At 41.3% G+C, this 18,723-nt stretch overlaps 2 non-coding genes across 2 annotated transcripts; both read right to left on the reverse strand.

The window, feature by feature from the left end:
• Positions 1-9,953: 9,953 nt before the first annotated feature.
• On the reverse strand, positions 9,954-10,061 carry LOC112793488 (small nucleolar RNA R71). Its single transcript, XR_003198176.1, has one exon. It is a non-coding gene; the product is annotated as a small nucleolar RNA R71 (small nucleolar RNA).
• Positions 10,062-17,625: 7,564 nt separating this feature from the next.
• On the reverse strand, positions 17,626-17,733 carry LOC112793489 (small nucleolar RNA R71). The gene has a single exon (XR_003198177.1). It is a non-coding gene; the product is annotated as a small nucleolar RNA R71 (small nucleolar RNA).
• Between the last annotated feature and the right edge of the window lie 990 nt (positions 17,734-18,723).

Genomic DNA, 18,723 nt, shown 5'->3' on the forward strand with positions numbered 1-18,723 from the left:
AACATTCCTACTCCTCTCAGGATAAGGATAAAGAGTCCAAGAAAAAAGAAGATCAACATGGAGAGAAGCCTAGAAAATACCACAATTACACCCCCCTTCGGGTGTCTGTTGTGGATATCTACCGAGAAATATGCAACACTGAGAAGATCCCATCAACTCGCCCAATCAAAAACAAAAGAGGTCGGACGCGTTGAAGGTCCACCTCACACCAAAAAGGTCGGACAAAATTGAAGGTCCACCTCACACCAAAGAGGTTGGACGCGTTGAAGGTCCACCGAAGAGGTCGGACAAAGTTGAAGGTCCACCTCACACCGAAGAGGTCGGGCAAAGTTGAAGGTCCACCTCACACCAAAGTGGTCGGACAAGTTGAAGGTCCACCTCACACCAAAGAGGTCGGACAAGTTGAAGGTCCACCTCACACCAAAGAGGTCGGACGATTTAGAGGTCCACCTCACACCAAAGAGGTCGGACATGTTGAAGGTCCACCTCACACCAAAGAGGTCGGACGAGTTAGAGGTCCACCTCACACCAAAGAGGTCGGACGAGTTGAAGGTCCACCTCACACCAAAGAGGTCGGACATGTTGAAGGTCCACCTCACACCAAAGAGGTCGGACATGTTGAAGGTCCACCTCACACCAAAGAGGTCGGACAAGTCGAACGTCTCACACCAAAGAAGTCGAACGAGTTGAACGTCCACCTCACACCCCTGAGAGACATGTTCATGGAAGATTCGCAGGAGGAGGGATCTCTAAATCATCTCGCAAAGGACACCTCAAAGAGGTATATTAAGGAAGGGAGAAAGGTTTGAATAGGACAACGGGGTGCAAACAAGCCTTCCGAGATTTCAAAAGTTCTTGGGGCAACCACCCATTCTTCCCCAACCAAGGGAAAGTGAAAAGCTCATATTATACCTCGTAGTGGGAAGTCGGGCAATAGCCTCATCACTAGTTAAAGAAGACAAAAGTGGGCAACAACCCATCTACTTCATCATCAAGGCTCTACAAGGGGCCGAACTATACTATCAAAAGATAGAAAAGTTCGCCTACGCCCCCATACTCACTTCTCGATGACTCCACCCATACTTTCAAGCTCACACTATCAGAGTTCGGACCAACCAGCCCATCAAAGGCATCCTACAAGAAAACAGACTTAGCAGGAAGAATTCTACAGTGGGCAGTCAAAATCAATCTTTGACATAAAGCTCAGACAGCCATCAAATCATAGTACTTGGCCGACTTCATTACAGAGTACACTGACACCCCGGGAACTCCTACAAAATGGAAACTCTACATGGATGACTCTTCAAACAAAACCGGGAGTGGTGCAGGTGTAATTATAGAAAAGCAATCAGGGAAGCTAAATCAAGCCAAATGACCAAGCTGAATACGAGGCACTGCTGGCTGGTTTAAGGCTAGCTAAGAAGGTAGGAGCTTACCATGTCCAATGACTCACAAGTAGTCACCTCACAAATAGAAGGGAGCAACCAAGCTGAGGATCCCACCACAAAAAATACCTCGGGTAATTCGGGGGACCCTGGACAAAACCAGAGAACAGCTCAGACAATTCAGGGGACCCTGGACAAAAATAGAAAACAGCTCGGACATTTCGAGGAATATGAAGTCTGACACATACCTCGGGAGCAGAATGCCCGAGCTGATGCATTTTCAAAACTAGCCAACACCAAACCAGGGGGCAATAACAGAAGCCTCATCCAGGCTACATCACAAGACCACAACAAGTCAATCTCAAGGATGTACTCAGGGTCAGCCACAGTAACACGCATTAAAAAACTATGGAATCCAGCCAATTAGACATGCCGTCCGGGATCTTAGTATACATCTCAAAGACATAGGTCAACTATGGGGTTACTACCAAACAACTTGGGCAACAACTCGAACAATAACAGCAAAATATCAGGTGTCAGATACAACAGTAAAAGGGAAACCCCAGGACTCACACGAAGGTCCAGGGGCACCCTTTGGAGGCAACAACGGAGCAAAAACCCAAATACAAAGTCAAAGCTTTACATCAAAAAGCATGCCAACTTCCACATTGCCCCACCAGAGGAGCTCATCAGTGTAACATCACCTTGGCCGTTCGCAAAAAGGGGACTCAACCTCCTCGGACTATTTCCCCAAGGATTGGGACAAGTCAAGTTCCTCATTGTAGGGGTGTTCATAAAATGGATTGAGGCAGAGCCCCTAACTAATGCCACTGCTCAAAGAAGTCAGAAAATTCTTGTACAGAAACATTATTACAAGCACCAATTCACATCCGTAGAACACCCACAAGCCAATGGACAAGCAAAAGCTGCCAACAAAGTCATACTAGCTAGGTTAAAACGGAGACTACAGGACGCAAAGGGAGCTTGGGCTGAAGAGCTCCCACAAGTCCTATGGGCATATCGGACAACTCCACACTTCACCACGGGGGAATCACCCTTACGATTGATTTATGGAATGGAGGCAATGATCCCAGTAGAGATCAAAAAAGGATCCCCCAGAATGATCTTCTACAATGAAGAGGTCAACTCCCAAATCCAAAGGAAAGAACTCGACCTACTTCCAAGAGTCCGAGAGAGAGCTCCGATCAAGGAAGAGGCATTAAAACGTCGAATGGCCTCAAGATACAATCAGAAGGTAGTACAGCGAAGCTTTGCCAACAACAACCTCATCCTAATCCAAAATGATATCGAAACAACTCGACCTGGAGAAGGAAAGCTAGCAGTCAACTGGAAAGGACCATACCAAGTTGTTTAGAAGAACTGGGGAAAGGTTGCTACAGACTGTCCGAACTCGAAGGGCAAGAGCTACCAAGGTCATGGCATGCCTGCAATCTAAAAAGGGTGCCAGGCCGAGATCCAAAAAGATTGCCCGACCTAGAAAGGTAAGTACTAACATGTACACACTCTTATCTTTATATTATTGTTTAAAAGATTACAGATTCCCTAAAAAGTTTCCTACCAAGACGCCCGACTACGGCAGGTCGGCAAGGTGAAACACCAAAATCACCGCCCGATCATGACAAAGTCGGCAAGATGAAAACCAAACTCATCGTCCGATTACAAAGCGACAAGTCGGCAAGATGAAAACCAACTTCACCGCCCGACCACGATGAAAACTGAATTCATCATTTGATTTTGACAAAGTGAAAACAAAATTCACTGCTATACCAAGACGCATTAATCTGAAACGCAAATTTCACTGCCAGATCACGACAAGGTCGGCGGGGTGAAAACCAAATTCACCGCCCGATCATGATAAAAGTCGGGAAAGATGAAACCAGAATTCATCGCCCGATTTCGACAAGGTCGGCAAAAAAGTGAAAGCAGAGTTCATCGCCCGATTATAGAGCAACAGATCGGCAGAAAGTGAAAAACAATTTCACTGCACGATCACGATAAAGACAACCGTCCGATAAAGGTGAAAACGCGAATCACCCAAAGGACGATCTAGAGATGACAACCACTTTCTACAAATCGGCAAAAATGAACACAGAATAATGTAAGAAGTTATCGAAAGTGATCTAAAAAAGAACTTGACGAGGTCTTACGGATCGCTAAAATAATAACTTAAAGACTGGTCGAACGTTAAGAAGTCGAACCAAGTCAACCCAAGTTATAAGTAAACCCTGGAAAGAGGTCTAGCCAACCCTATTAAAGAGGATTACTTTAACTTAGGAGGGCCTGGCATAACAAAGTCAGCCCAAAACAAAAAGTTATACAAGTAGTCCCTGAAAGAGATCTGACAAAGATCCAAGAAAGAGGACTACAAAAAATAACTTAAAGGAGACCGACATAACCAAGTCAGACTCCTACCACTAAAAAGTTATCAAAGTAATCCCTGAAAGAGATCTGAAAAAGATCCAAGAAAGAGGATTACGAAATAACTTAGAAGAGATCGACATAAAGAAGTCGGTCTCCTACAACGGACAAGTTATAAAAGTAATCCCTGAAAGAGACCTGACAAAGGTCCAAGAAAAAGGATTACAAAAATAACTTAGAAGGGCCCGACATGAAGAAGTCAGCCCGAGCCAATTAAAGCGACAGATTGGATCGACGAGAAGAAGTCGGACCAGCAAAAGCTACCGCTTGGACCGACAAGAAGAAGTCGGACCAACGAAAGCTGCTGCTTGGACTGACAAGAAAAAGTTGGACCAACGGAAACTACAGCTTGGACCGACAAAAAGAAGTCGGACCAACAAAAGCTACAGCTTAGACCGACAAAAAGAAGTCGGACTAACAAAAGACGTGCGCTAAAACGGACATAGCTCCGCCCAAAAAGCCACAGCTCCACGACAAGGCTATCAAAATTGTTCAGACTAACTAAAAAGTATTCTACGAGAATACTAAAAAGTCGTCGGACAAAGTTAGCCCCAAGGACCACCTCGACCAAACAGAAAGTGGACGAAACCAGAAGTGATCAAAAGAGGTCAGACAATAAAGTACCGACACTCTACAAAGATCCACAAAAAAGGACAAAGACATCTCGCAATGGCCAGAGGAAGGCCAGAAATGCTTTGCTAAAAAAATACGAAGTCTTGGAAAAAGACACTTCTTAAAAGGCAAAAGCACAAATCAAAGACGGAGCTAAAAAGTCATCCAAAACAAACTATAAAGAGGTTCCCCATCGGAACACTACCTAAAAAGTTGTTGGATTATGACTAAAAAGCCCGAACAGCGAAGACAAACAAGTCAGAAGAAGGCTAAAAAGTCCCCTCAACAAAGTAAAAGGGGCAATACCAGACTCGCACAAGGAGAAACTACTCAAAGATCTACCAAAGTCAGGATGCTTGAGCATGACTCCCCCGAAGAGATCGAAACTCTAAAAGCACGGTCTCACGGAAAAGTCCAAACTCAAGCAGGGGCAAAGTCATACAGGTCGACGACAGCTAAAGAAGAGGCGCAAGTACAACTTCAAAAAAGAACAAGCCAAAAGGTTGGGAAACAACTTAAGGCTCAAATGCGCTTAGCCAAAAAGGATACAACTCCACTCAAAGAAGGCACAATCTCAATCAGGGCTACGAACGTCATCCGAGATTAAAAAAGGTTCTACATAAAAGAATACTAAAAAAGTCATTGGACAAATCACTAAAAGTCCGGATATTAAGCCGCAAGGACAACTTCGCCAAAGCAGAGGGTTGTCAACACAAACTTAAAGCAAGGCGTGATCCAGAAGGCAAGGGTAGAAAACCTACGCTACCACTTAAAAGAGGTTGGACTGTGAAGTACCAAACCTCTAGAAAATCTGCAAGATTGCAAAGCAATGAAGAAACAAGCAAGAAAGATGCTTGAGCACTACTTCCAAAGAGATCGAAGCTCTGAAAAGCACGATCTCATGGAAAGATTGAACTCAAGCAAGGGCACTGTTCATACCCTGGGTCAAGCTGTCCGACCCGGGATGTTTAGCGACAAGCCGACCGACCTCTTCAGGTCAGACTATCCGACCTCTTCTCAAAGAGCTCGGCCAAATGCCCGACCTCTTCTCAAAGAGCTCGGCCAACTCGCCAAAGGAGCCCAAAGCAGGCCTAAAACGAAGGAACATAGCCCAATCTAAAGGCAGCTAAAGCCCAGAAAGATAAAGGCGGTTCCCTTGAAGATAAGATGACATCACTTAAAGATAAGATAAAGATAAGATAAGATAACTAACTTATCTTATCCACAGGAGGCCACATCTCACCATTATAAATACACTGGAGCACCCAGGTATAACTCATACTCTGATTCTACTCAATACCTGTTTAATACCCTTGCTAACTTAAGTATCAGAGTCCCTTGCAGGTACCCCACACCCTCCGGGGACGAAGGATCAGCACCACCTCCAAGTCCAACAAGTCGGACACACCAGCTCCGGCCGCCGTGCACCTGCTGAACACGTCGGCTCCGACCAACCCAGAAGATCTCAACCGAGATCGACCTACAGTTTCAGGTGACCCTCAGAACAGCCCCAAAACCAAAAAGTTATAAAAAGTAATCCCTGAAAGAGAACTGACAAAGGTCCAAGAAAGAGGATTACTAAAAATAACGTATAAGGGACCGACGTAAATAAGTCGGCCCCAAAACCAAAAAGTTATAAAAAGTAATTGATGAGCGGATAATTTGTATACTTTTTGGCATTGTTTTTAGTATGTTTTCAGTAGGATTTAGTTAGTTTTTAGTATATTTTTATTAGTTTTTAGTTAAAATTCACTTTTCTGGACTTTACTATGAGTTTGTGTGTTTTTCTGTGATTTCAGGTATTTTCTGGCTGAAATTGAGGGACCTGAGCAAAAATCTGATTCTGAGACCAAAAAGGACTGCAGATGCTGTTGGATTCTGACCTCCCTGCACTCGAAGTGGATTTTCTGGAGCTACAGAAGCCCAATTGGCGCGCTCTCAACGGCTTTGGAAAGTAGACATCCTGGGCTTTCCAGCAATATATGATAGTCCATACTTTGCCCAAGATTTGATGGCCCAAACCGGCGTTCAAAGTCACCTCAGGAAATCCCAGCGTTAAACGCTGGAACTGGCACCCAAATGGGAGTTAAACGCCCAAACTGGCACTAAAGCTGGCGTTTAACTCCAAGAGGAGTCTCTGCACGAAATTTGCTTCATTGCTCAGCCCAAGCACACACCAAGTGGGCCCGGAAGTGGATTTTTATGTCATTTACTCATTTCTGTACACCTTAGGTTACTAGTTTTCTATAAGTAGGACCTGTGACTATTGTATTAGAAGTCTTTGGATCTTTAGGTCTTTGGATCTTTATATCTTTTGATCATGTTTTGATGATTGAACCCTCATTGGGAGGCTGGCCATTCGGCCATGCCTAGACCTTATGCTTATGTATTTTCAACGGTGGAGCTTCTACACACCATAGATTAAGGTGTGGAGCTCTGCTGTACCTCGAGTATTAATGCAATTACTATTGTTCTTCCATTCAATTCCTCTTGTTCTTGTTCCAAGATATCACTTGTTCTTCAACTTGATGAAGGTGATGATTGACGCCCATCACTATTCTCACCCATGAACAAAGTGACTGACAACCACTCTTGTTCTACAAGCATTTGAGGCTTAGTGAATATCTCTTGGATTCTTTAATCGGAATCTTCGTGGTATAGGCAGGACCTGATGGCGGCATTCAAGAGAATCCGGAAGGTCTAAACCTTGTCTGTGGTATTCTGAGTAGGATTCAATGACTGAATGACTGTGACGTGCTTCAAACCTGTAACTTACTGGGCGTTAGTGACAGACGCAAAAGAATCACTGGATTCTATTCCGGTAGGGGAGGGAACCACACCGGTGATTGGCAGCACTGTGACAGAGTGTGTGCATTAGCTTTCACTGCGAGGATGGGAGGTAGCTGCTGACAACAGTGAGACCCTACACGAGCTTGCCATGGAAAGGAGTAAGAAGAATTGGATGAAGACAGTAGGAAAGCAGAGAGACGGAAGGGAAGGCATCTTCATACGCTTATCTGAAGTTCCTACCAATGAATTACATAAGTATCACTATCTTTATCTTTTATGTTATTTTCGTTCATCACCATATACATTTGAGTTTGCCTGACTAAGATTTACAAGATGACCATAGCTTGCTTCAATACTAACAATCTCCGTGGGATCGACCCTTACTCACGTAAGGTTTATTACTTGGACGACCCAGTGCACTTGCTGGTTAGTTGTGCGAAGTTGTGTAATGCCATGGTATTGAGCTACCAAGTTCTTGGAGCCATTACCGGGGATTATGAGAGTTGTGAAAAAGTATAGTTCACAATTTCGCGCACCAAGTTTTTGGCGCCGTTGCCGGGGATTGTTCAAGTTTTGAGCAAGCTTTTGGTAACATCAGTGCCAAGATCCGGCAACAACATCAAGTTTTTGGTGTTATTGCCCGGGATTGTTTAGGCTGGACAACTGACGGTTCATCTTGTTGCTTAGATTAGGTATTTTTTTTCAGAGTTCTTAAGAATGAATTCTAGTGTTTCAATGTGATGTTCTTATCATCACCAAAGCTGATTGATCTTCATCAATTTAGCTCTTGAATGCAATGTCCTGCTGAAGCTTAGCCGGCCATGTCTAATTTCTTTAGACTAAAGCTTTAGACTAACATTGCATGATTCCTGGAATTCTCATTAAGAATTTTGATACCTTTATTTTCTTTTTCTACATAATTTTCGAAAAATCCAAAAAAAATTATAAAATCATAAAATCCAAAAATATTTCTTTTTTTGAGTCTAGAGTCTCATCTTAAGTTTAGTGTCAATTGCATGTTTCTGTTCTTATTGCATTCATGCATGTGTCCTCATTGATCTTCAAGTTGTTCTTGATGATTTCCTTGTTCTGATCTTTAAATTCTATTGACTTGAGTGTTTTGTGTGTCTCATATGCATTTTCGTTTTGTTAGTGTCAGTAGTATACAAACTGCTAAGTTTGGTGTCTTGCATGCATTGTCATTTGATTCTTGTTGCATTTTGGTTTGTCCTTATTATTAAAAATCCAAAAATATTTTTAATTTGTGTCTTTTCAAGTCAATAATACAGAGAATTGAAGATTCAGAACATACAGCAGAGGAATTGCACAGAAAAAGCTGGGCGTTCAAAACGCCCAGTGAAGAAGGACAGACTGGCGTTTAAACGCCAGCCAGGGTACCTGGTTGGGCGTTTAACGCCCAAAAGGGTAGCATTTTGGGCGTTAAACGCCAGAATGGATACCATTCTGGGCGTTTAACGCCAGGATGGCACAAGGGGGAAGATTTTGTTTTCAAAATCAATTTTTTTTAAGTTTTCAAAGTTTTTCAAAATCAAATCTTTTTCAAATCAAATCTTTTCAATCAAATCTTTTTCAAAATCAATTTCTTTCCTTTTTCAAAAATACTTATTAACAATTAATGATTTGATTGAACATTTTTTGCCTTTTCTGTTGAGGAAGGTTTTATGTTTGATTCATATCTTTTCTTGTTAGGCAAGTCATTAATTTTTAAAATCATATCTTTTCAAATTGTTTTCAAATCATATCTTTTAAAATTGTTTTCAAATCATATCTTCTCAATCACATCTTTTTAAAATCAATCATATCTTCTTAACCACATCTTTTTCAAAATAGTTTTCAATCAAATGTTTCTGATTTCTAATTTCAAAATCTTTTTCAAAAATCATTAGATTTCTTTTCCCTTTTCATTTTCGAAAATTAAGTAATGTTTTTCAAAAATATTTTTTTAAATTTTCCACTTAATTTTCGAAAATTACTTCCCTCCTTCTCACATCCTTCTATTTATGGACTAACACTATCCCTTAATGCAAAATTCGAACTCCATCTTCTTTGATAAGTTCGAATTTTCCACTTCTGTCTTCTACTCTTCTTTTCCTCTGACACTTCAAGGAATCTCTATACTGTGACATAGAGGATTCCATATTTTCTTGTTTCCTTCTCTTTCTTATGAGCAGGAGCAAAGACAAAGGCATTCTTGTTGAGGCTGATCCTGAACCTGAAAGGACCTTGAAGAGAAAGCTAAGAGAAGCCAAAGCACAAATCTCTTTAGAGCAACCGAACGAACTCTTCAAGGAAGAAGAACTCATGGCAGCCGAAAACAACAACAATGCCAACAATGCAAGGAAGGTGCTTGGTGACTTTACTGCACCTACTCCCGATTTCTATGGGAGAAGCATCTCTATCCCTGCCATTGGAGCAAACAACTTTGAGCTTAAGCCTCAATTAGTTTCTCTAATGCAACAGAATTGCAAGTTCCATGGACTTCCACTGGAAGATCCTCATCAGTTTTTAGCTGAGTTCTTGCAAATCTGTGACACAGTCAAGACTAATGGGGTTGACCCTGAGGTCTACAGACTGATGCTATTCCCTTTTGCTGTAAGAGACAGAGCTAGAACATGGGTGGACTCTCAACCTAAAGAAAGCCTGGACTCTTGGGAAAAGCTAGTCAATGCCTTCTTGGCAAAGTTCTTTCCACCTCAAAAATTGAGTAAGCTTAGAGTGGAAGTCCAAACCTTCAGACAGAAGGAAGGAGAATCCCTCTATGAAGCTTGGGAAAGATACAAACAATTGATCAGAAAGTGTCCCACTGATATGCTTTCTGAATGGAGCATCATAGGTATTTTCTATGATGGTCTCTCTGAACTGTCCAAGATGTCCTTGGATAGCTCTTCTGGAGGATCTCTTCATCTGAAGAAGACGCCTACTGAAGCTCAAGAACTGATTGAAATGGTTGCAAATAACCAATTCATGTACACTTCTGAAAGAAATCCTGTGAACAATGGGACTAGTCAGATGAAAGGAGTTCTTGAGATTGACACTCTGAATGCCATATTGGCTCAGAATAAAATATTGACTCAACAAGTCAATATGATTTCTCAAAGTCTGTCTGGGATGCAAAATGCACCAAGCAGTACTAAGGAAGCTTCATCTGAGGAAGAAGCTTATGATCCTGAGAACCCTTCAATAGAAGAGGTGAATTACATGGGAGAACCCTATGGAAACACCTACAATCCTTCATGGAGGAATCATCCAAATCTTTCATGGAAGGATCAACAGAGACCTCAACAAGGTTTCAACAATAATAATGGTGGAAGGAACAGGTTTAGCAATAGCAAGCCTTTTCCATCATCTTCTCAGCAACAGACAGAGAGTTCTAAGCAGAATACCTCTGACTTAGCAACTATGGTCTCTGATCTGATCAAAACCACTCAAAGTTTCATGACTGAAACTAGGTCCTCCATCAGAAATCTGGAAGGACAAGTGGGTCAGCTGAGCAAGAAAATTACTGAACTCCCTCCAAGTACTCTTCCAAGCAATACAGAAGAAAATCCAAAAGGAGAGTGCAAAGCCATTAACATGGCCGAATTCTGGGAGGAAGAAGAGGCAGTGAACGCCACTGAGGAAGACCTCACTGAACGTCCACTGACCTCCAATGAGTTCCCCAATGAGGAACCTTGGGAATCTGAGGCTCAAACTGAGACCATAGAGATTCCATTGGACTTACTCCTGCCATTCATGAGCTCTGATGAGTATTCTTCCTCTGAAGAGGATGAGTATGTCACTGAAGAGCAAGTTGCTAAATACCTTGGAGCAATCATGAAGCTAAATGACAAGTTATTCGGAAATGAGACTTGGGAGGATGAATCCCCTTTGCTCACCAAAGAACTGAATGACTTGTCTAGGCAGAAACTACCTCAAAAGAGGCAAGATCCTGGGAAGTTTTCTATACCTTGTACCATAGGCACCATGACCTTCAAAAAGGCCTTGTGTGACTTAGGGTCAAGTGTAAACCTCATGCCCTTCTCTGTAATGGAGAAGTTAGGAATTTTAGAGGTGCAAGCTGCAAAAATCTCACTAGAGATGGCAGACAACTCAAGAAAACAAGCCTATGGACTTGTAGAGGATGTTCTTGTTAAAGTTGAAGACCATTACATCCCTACTGATTTCATAGTCCTAGAGACTGGGAAATGCATGGATGAATCCATCATCCTTGGCAGACCCTTCCTAGCCACAGCAAAGGCTGTGATTGATGTTGATAGAGGAGAGTTGATCATTCAAGTGAATGAAGAATCCTTGGTGTTTAAGGCCCAAGGATATACCTCTGTCATCATGGAGAGGAAGCATGAAGGGCTTCTCTCAAAACAGAGCCAAACAGAGCCCCCACAATCAAACTCTAAGTTTGGTGTTGGGAGGCCACAACCAAACTCTAAGCTTGGTGTTGAACCCCCACATTCTTTACTCTAAGTTTGGTGTTGGGTGGTTCCAACACGGTTCTGAGCATTTCTGAGGCTCCATGAGAGTCCTCTGTCAAGCTAATGACAATAAAGAAGCGCTTGTTGGGAGGCAACCCAATGTTTTATAATTAATTATTTTCTTTTGTTATTTTATCTTTTTTTGTAGGTTGATGATCATAAGAAGTCACAAAATCCATGAAAAAAGCAAAAACAGAATGAAAAATAGGAAGAAAAACAGCACACCCTGGAGGAAGAACTCACTGGCGTTTAAACGCCAGTGAGGCTAGCAGTTGGGCGTTTAACGCCCAGTCTGGCACCATTCTGGGCGTTTAACGCCAGAAAAGGGCACCAGACTGGCGTTAAACGCCAGGAAGGGGCAAGAACCTGGCGTTAAACGCCAGAAAGGGGCACCAGCCCGGCGTTTAACGCCAGAATTAGCTCAAAACGTGTTTTTGAGTGCCATTTGGTGCAGGGATGACTTTTCCTTGACACCTAAGGATCTGTGGACCCCACAGGATCCCCACCAACCCCACCACCCTCTCTCTTCTTCACCCATTCACCAATCACCTCAACACCCATATATAAACCCTTCTTCACCCCTTCATCTTCACACAACCTAAACACCACTTCTCCCCTTCTCTTTGGCCGAACACAAAGCCATTCCCTTCTTCCTCATTCCTTCTACTTCTACTCTCTTCTTTCTACTTTTGCTCGAGGACGAGCAAACCTTTTAAGTTTGGTGTGGTAAAAGCATTGCTTTTTGCTTTTCCATAACCATCTATGGCATCCAAAGCCGGTTCAACTGAGAAGGCATGACCTCAAGCCCATCACTAAGAAAAAAAAGATGGAGCAAACAAGAGACCCCCCTCATCATGAGATCCCTGAGATACCTCAAGGGATGCACTTTCCTCCACAAGACTATTGGGAGCAACTAAACACCTCCCTAGGAGAATTGAGTTCCAACATGGGACAACTAAGGGTGGAGCATCAAGAACACTCCATCATCCTTTCAGTGAGATTAAGAGAAGATCAAAGAATCATGAGGGAGGAGCAACAAAGACAAGGAAGAGACATTGAGGAGCTCAAGCACTCCATAGGATCTTCAAGAGCAAGAAAGAGCCGCCATCACTAAGGTGGACCCGATCCTTGATTTCCTTGCTATTTATTCTTCTGTTTTTCGAATTTTATGCTTATGTTTATCCATGTTTGTGTCTTGTGATCATTAGTGTCTTAGTGTCTATGCCAAAAAGTTATATGAATCCATCACCTTTCTTAAATGAAAACTGTTTTTATCACAAAAGAACAAGAAGTACAGGATTTCGAATTCATCTTTAAAACTAGCTTAATTAGTTTGATGTGGTGGCAATACTTTTGTTTTCTGAATGTATGCTTAAACAGTGCATATGTCTTTTGAATTTGTGGTTCATGAATGTTAAAATTGTTGGCTCTTGAAAGAATGATGAAAAAGGAGACATGTTACTGAGGATCTGAAAAATCATAAAAATGATTCTTGAAGCAAGAAAAAGCAGTGAATACAAAAAAAAAAAAAAGAGAGAAGAGAGAAGGAGAAAAACGAAAAAAAAAGGGAGAAAAAGAAAAAGAAAGAAATAAAGTTGTGATCCAAGGCAATAAGAGTGTGCTTAAGAACCCTGGACACCTCTAATTGGGGACTTTAGCAAAGCCGAGTCACAATCTGAAAAGGTTCACCCAATTATGTGTCTGTGGCATGTATGTATCCGGTGGTAATACTGGAAGACAGAGTGCTTTGGGCCACGGCCAAGACTCATAAAGTAGCTGTGTTCAAGAATCATCATACTTAACTAGGAGAATCAATAACACTATCTGGATTCTGAGTTCCTAAAGAAGCCAATCATTCTGAATTTCAAAGGATAGAGTGAGATGCCAAAACTGTTCGGAGGCAAAAAGCTACTAGTCCCGCTCATCTAATTTGGAGCTTAGTTTCATTGATAATTTGGAGTCTATAGTATATTCTCTTCTTTTTATCCTATTTGATTTTCAGTTGCTTGGGGACAAGCAACAATTTAAGTTTGGTGTTGTGATGAGCGGATAATTTGTATACTTTTTGGCATTGTTTTTAGTATGTTTTCAGTAGGATTTAGTTAGTTTTTAGTATATTTTTATTAGTTTTTAGTTAAAATTCACTTTTCTGGACTTTACTATGAGTTTGTGTGTTTTTCTGTGATTTCAGGTATTTTCTGGCTGAAATTGAGGGACCTGAGCAAAAATCTGATTCTGAGACCAAAAAGGACTGCAGATGCTGTTGGATTCTGACCTCCCTGCACTCGAAGTGGATTTTCTGGAGCTACAGAAGCCCAATTGGCGCGCTCTCAACGGCTTTGGAAAGTAGACATCCTGGGCTTTCCAGCAATATATGATAGTCCATACTTTGCCCAAGATTTGATGGCCCAAACCGGCGTTCAAAGTCACCTCAGGAAATCCCAGCGTTAAACGCTGGAACTGGCACCCAAATGGGAGTTAAACGCCCAAACTGGCACTAAAGCTGGCGTTTAACTCCAAGAGGAGTCTCTGCACGAAATTTGCTTCATTGCTCAGCCCAAGCACACACCAAGTGGGCCCGGAAGTGGATTTTTATGTCATTTACTCATTTCTGTACACCTTAGGTTACTAGTTTTCTATAAGTAGGACCTGTGACTATTGTATTAGAAGTCTTTGGATCTTTAGGTCTTTGGATCTTTATATCTTTTGATCATGTTTTGATGATTGAACCCTCATTGGGAGGCTGGCCATTCGGCCATGCCTAGACCTTATGCTTATGTATTTTCAACGGTGGAGCTTCTACACACCATAGATTAAGGTGTGGAGCTCTGCTGTACCTCGAGTATTAATGCAATTACTATTGTTCTTCCATTCAATTCCTCTTGTTCTTGTTCCAAGATATCACTTGTTCTTCAACTTGATGAAGGTGATGATTGACGCCCATCACTATTCTCACCCATGAACAAAGTGACTGACAACCACTCTTGTTCTACAAGCATTTGAGGCTTAGTGAATATCTCTTGGATTCTTTAATCGGAATCTTCGTGGTATAGGCAGGACCTGATGGCGGCATTCAAGAGAATCCGGAAGGTCTAAACCTTGTCTGTGGTATTCTGAGTAGGATTCAATGACTGAATGACTGTGACGTGCTTCAAACCTGTAACTTACTGGGCGTTAGTGACAGACGCAAAAGAATCACTGGATTCTATTCCGGTAGGGGAGGGAACCACACCGGTGATTGGCAGCACTGTGACAGAGTGTGTGCATTAGCTTTCACTGCGAGGATGGGAGGTAGCTGCTGACAACAGTGAGACCCTACACGAGCTTGCCATGGAAAGGAGTAAGAAGAATTGGATGAAGACAGTAGGAAAGCAGAGAGACGGAAGGGAAGGCATCTTCATACGCTTATCTGAAGTTCCTACCAATGAATTACATAAGTATCACTATCTTTATCTTTTATGTTATTTTCGTTCATCACCATATACATTTGAGTTTGCCTGACTAAGATTTACAAGATGACCATAGCTTGCTTCAATACTAACAATCTCCGTGGGATCGACCCTTACTCACGTAAGGTTTATTACTTGGACGACCCAGTGCACTTGCTGGTTAGTTGTGCGAAGTTGTGTAATGCCATGGTATTGAGCTACCAAGTTCTTGGAGCCATTACCGGGGATTATGAGAGTTGTGAAAAAGTATAGTTCACAATTTCGCGCACCAAGTTTTTGGCGCCGTTGCCGGGGATTGTTCAAGTTTTGAGCAAGCTTTTGGTAACATCAGTGCCAAGATCCGGCAACAACATCAAGTTTTTGGTGTTATTGCCCGGGATTGTTTAGGCTGGACAACTGACGGTTCATCTTGTTGCTTAGATTAGGTATTTTTTTTCAGAGTTCTTAAGAATGAATTCTAGTGTTTCAATGTGATGTTCTTATCATCACCAAAGCTGATTGATCTTCATCAATTTAGCTCTTGAATGCAATGTCCTGCTGAAGCTTAGCCGGCCATGTCTAATTTCTTTAGACTAAAGCTTTAGACTAACATTGCATGATTCCTGGAATTCTCATTAAGAATTTTGATACCTTTATTTTCTTTTTCTACATAATTTTCGAAAAATCCAAAAAAAATTATAAAATCATAAAATCCAAAAATATTTCTTTTTTTGAGTCTAGAGTCTCATCTTAAGTTTAGTGTCAATTGCATGTTTCTGTTCTTATTGCATTCATGCATGTGTCCTCATTGATCTTCAAGTTGTTCTTGATGATTTCCTTGTTCTGATCTTTAAATTCTATTGACTTGAGTGTTTTGTGTGTCTCATATGCATTTTCGTTTTGTTAGTGTCAGTAGTATACAAACTGCTAAGTTTGGTGTCTTGCATGCATTGTCATTTGATTCTTGTTGCATTTTGGTTTGTCCTTATTATTAAAAATCCAAAAATATTTTTAATTTGTGTCTTTTCAAGTCAATAATACAGAGAATTGAAGATTCAGAACATACAGCAGAGGAATTGCACAGAAAAAGCTGGGCGTTCAAAACGCCCAGTGAAGAAGGACAGACTGGCGTTTAAACGCCAGCCAGGGTACCTGGTTGGGCGTTTAACGCCCAAAAGGGTAGCATTTTGGGCGTTAAACGCCAGAATGGATACCATTCTGGGCGTTTAACGCCAGGATGGCACAAGGGGGAAGATTTTGTTTTCAAAATCAATTTTTTTTAAGTTTTCAAAGTTTTTCAAAATCAAATCTTTTTCAAATCAAATCTTTTCAATCAAATCTTTTTCAAAATCAATTTCTTTCCTTTTTCAAAAATACTTATTAACAATTAATGATTTGATTGAACATTTTTTGCCTTTTCTGTTGAGGAAGGTTTTATGTTTGATTCATATCTTTTCTTGTTAGGCAAGTCATTAATTTTTAAAATCATATCTTTTCAAATTGTTTTCAAATCATATCTTTTAAAATTGTTTTCAAATCATATCTTCTCAATCACATCTTTTTAAAATCAATCATATCTTCTTAACCACATCTTTTTCAAAATAGTTTTCAATCAAATGTTTCTGATTTCTAATTTCAAAATCTTTTTCAAAAATCATTAGATTTCTTTTCCCTTTTCATTTTCGAAAATTAAGTAATGTTTTTCAAAAATATTTTTTTAAATTTTCCACTTAATTTTCGAAAATTACTTCCCTCCTTCTCACATCCTTCTATTTATGGACTAACACTATCCCTTAATGCAAAATTCGAACTCCATCTTCTTTGATAAGTTCGAATTTTCCACTTCTGTCTTCTACTCTTCTTTTCCTCTGACACTTCAAGGAATCTCTATACTGTGACATAGAGGATTCCATATTTTCTTGTTTCCTTCTCTTTCTTATGAGCAGGAGCAAAGACAAAGGCATTCTTGTTGAGGCTGATCCTGAACCTGAAAGGACCTTGAAGAGAAAGCTAAGAGAAGCCAAAGCACAAATCTCTTTAGAGCAACCGAACGAACTCTTCAAGGAAGAAGAACTCATGGCAGCCGAAAACAACAACAATGCCAACAATGCAAGGAAGGTGCTTGGTGACTTTACTGCACCTACTCCCGATTTCTATGGGAGAAGCATCTCTATCCCTGCCATTGGAGCAAACAACTTTGAGCTTAAGCCTCAATTAGTTTCTCTAATGCAACAGAATTGCAAGTTCCATGGACTTCCACTGGAAGATCCTCATCAGTTTTTAGCTGAGTTCTTGCAAATCTGTGACACAGTCAAGACTAATGGGGTTGACCCTGAGGTCTACAGACTGATGCTATTCCCTTTTGCTGTAAGAGACAGAGCTAGAACATGGGTGGACTCTCAACCTAAAGAAAGCCTGGACTCTTGGGAAAAGCTAGTCAATGCCTTCTTGGCAAAGTTCTTTCCACCTCAAAAATTGAGTAAGCTTAGAGTGGAAGTCCAAACCTTCAGACAGAAGGAAGGAGAATCCCTCTATGAAGCTTGGGAAAGATACAAACAATTGATCAGAAAGTGTCCCACTGATATGCTTTCTGAATGGAGCATCATAGGTATTTTCTATGATGGTCTCTCTGAACTGTCCAAGATGTCCTTGGATAGCTCTTCTGGAGGATCTCTTCATCTGAAGAAGACGCCTACTGAAGCTCAAGAACTGATTGAAATGGTTGCAAATAACCAATTCATGTACACTTCTGAAAGAAATCCTGTGAACAATGGGACTAGTCAGATGAAAGGAGTTCTTGAGATTGACACTCTGAATGCCATATTGGCTCAGAATAAAATATTGACTCAACAAGTCAATATGATTTCTCAAAGTCTGTCTGGGATGCAAAATGCACCAAGCAGTACTAAGGAAGCTTCATCTGAGGAAGAAGCTTATGATCCTGAGAACCCTTCAATAGAAGAGGTGAATTACATGGGAGAACCCTATGGAAACACCTACAATCCTTCATGGAGGAATCATCCAAATCTTTCATGGAAGGATCAACAGAGACCTCAACAAGGTTTCAACAATAATAATGGTGGAAGGAACAGGTTTAGCAATAGCAAGCCTTTTCCATCATCTTCTCAGCAACAGACAGAGAGTTCTAAGCAGAATACCTCTGACTTAGCAACTATGGTCTCTGATCTGATCAAAACCACTCAAAGTTTCATGACTGAAACTAGGTCCTCCATCAGAAATCTGGAAGGACAAGTGGGTCAGCTGAGCAAGAAAATTACTGAACTCCCTCCAAGTACTCTTCCAAGCAATACAGAAGAAAATCCAAAAGGAGAGTGCAAAGCCATTAACATGGCCGAATTCTGGGAGGAAGAAGAGGCAGTGAACGCCACTGAGGAAGACCTCACTGAACGTCCACTGACCTCCAATGAGTTCCCCAATGAGGAACCTTGGGAATCTGAGGCTCAAACTGAGACCATAGAGATTCCATTGGACTTACTCCTGCCATTCATGAGCTCTGATGAGTATTCTTCCTCTGAAGAGGATGAGTATGTCACTGAAGAGCAAGTTGCTAAATACCTT

The sequence above is a fragment of the Arachis hypogaea genome, chromosome 3 (assembly GCF_003086295.3).
Source record: "Arachis hypogaea cultivar Tifrunner chromosome 3, arahy.Tifrunner.gnm2.J5K5, whole genome shotgun sequence".
NCBI lineage: Eukaryota > Viridiplantae > Streptophyta > Magnoliopsida > Fabales > Fabaceae > Arachis > Arachis hypogaea.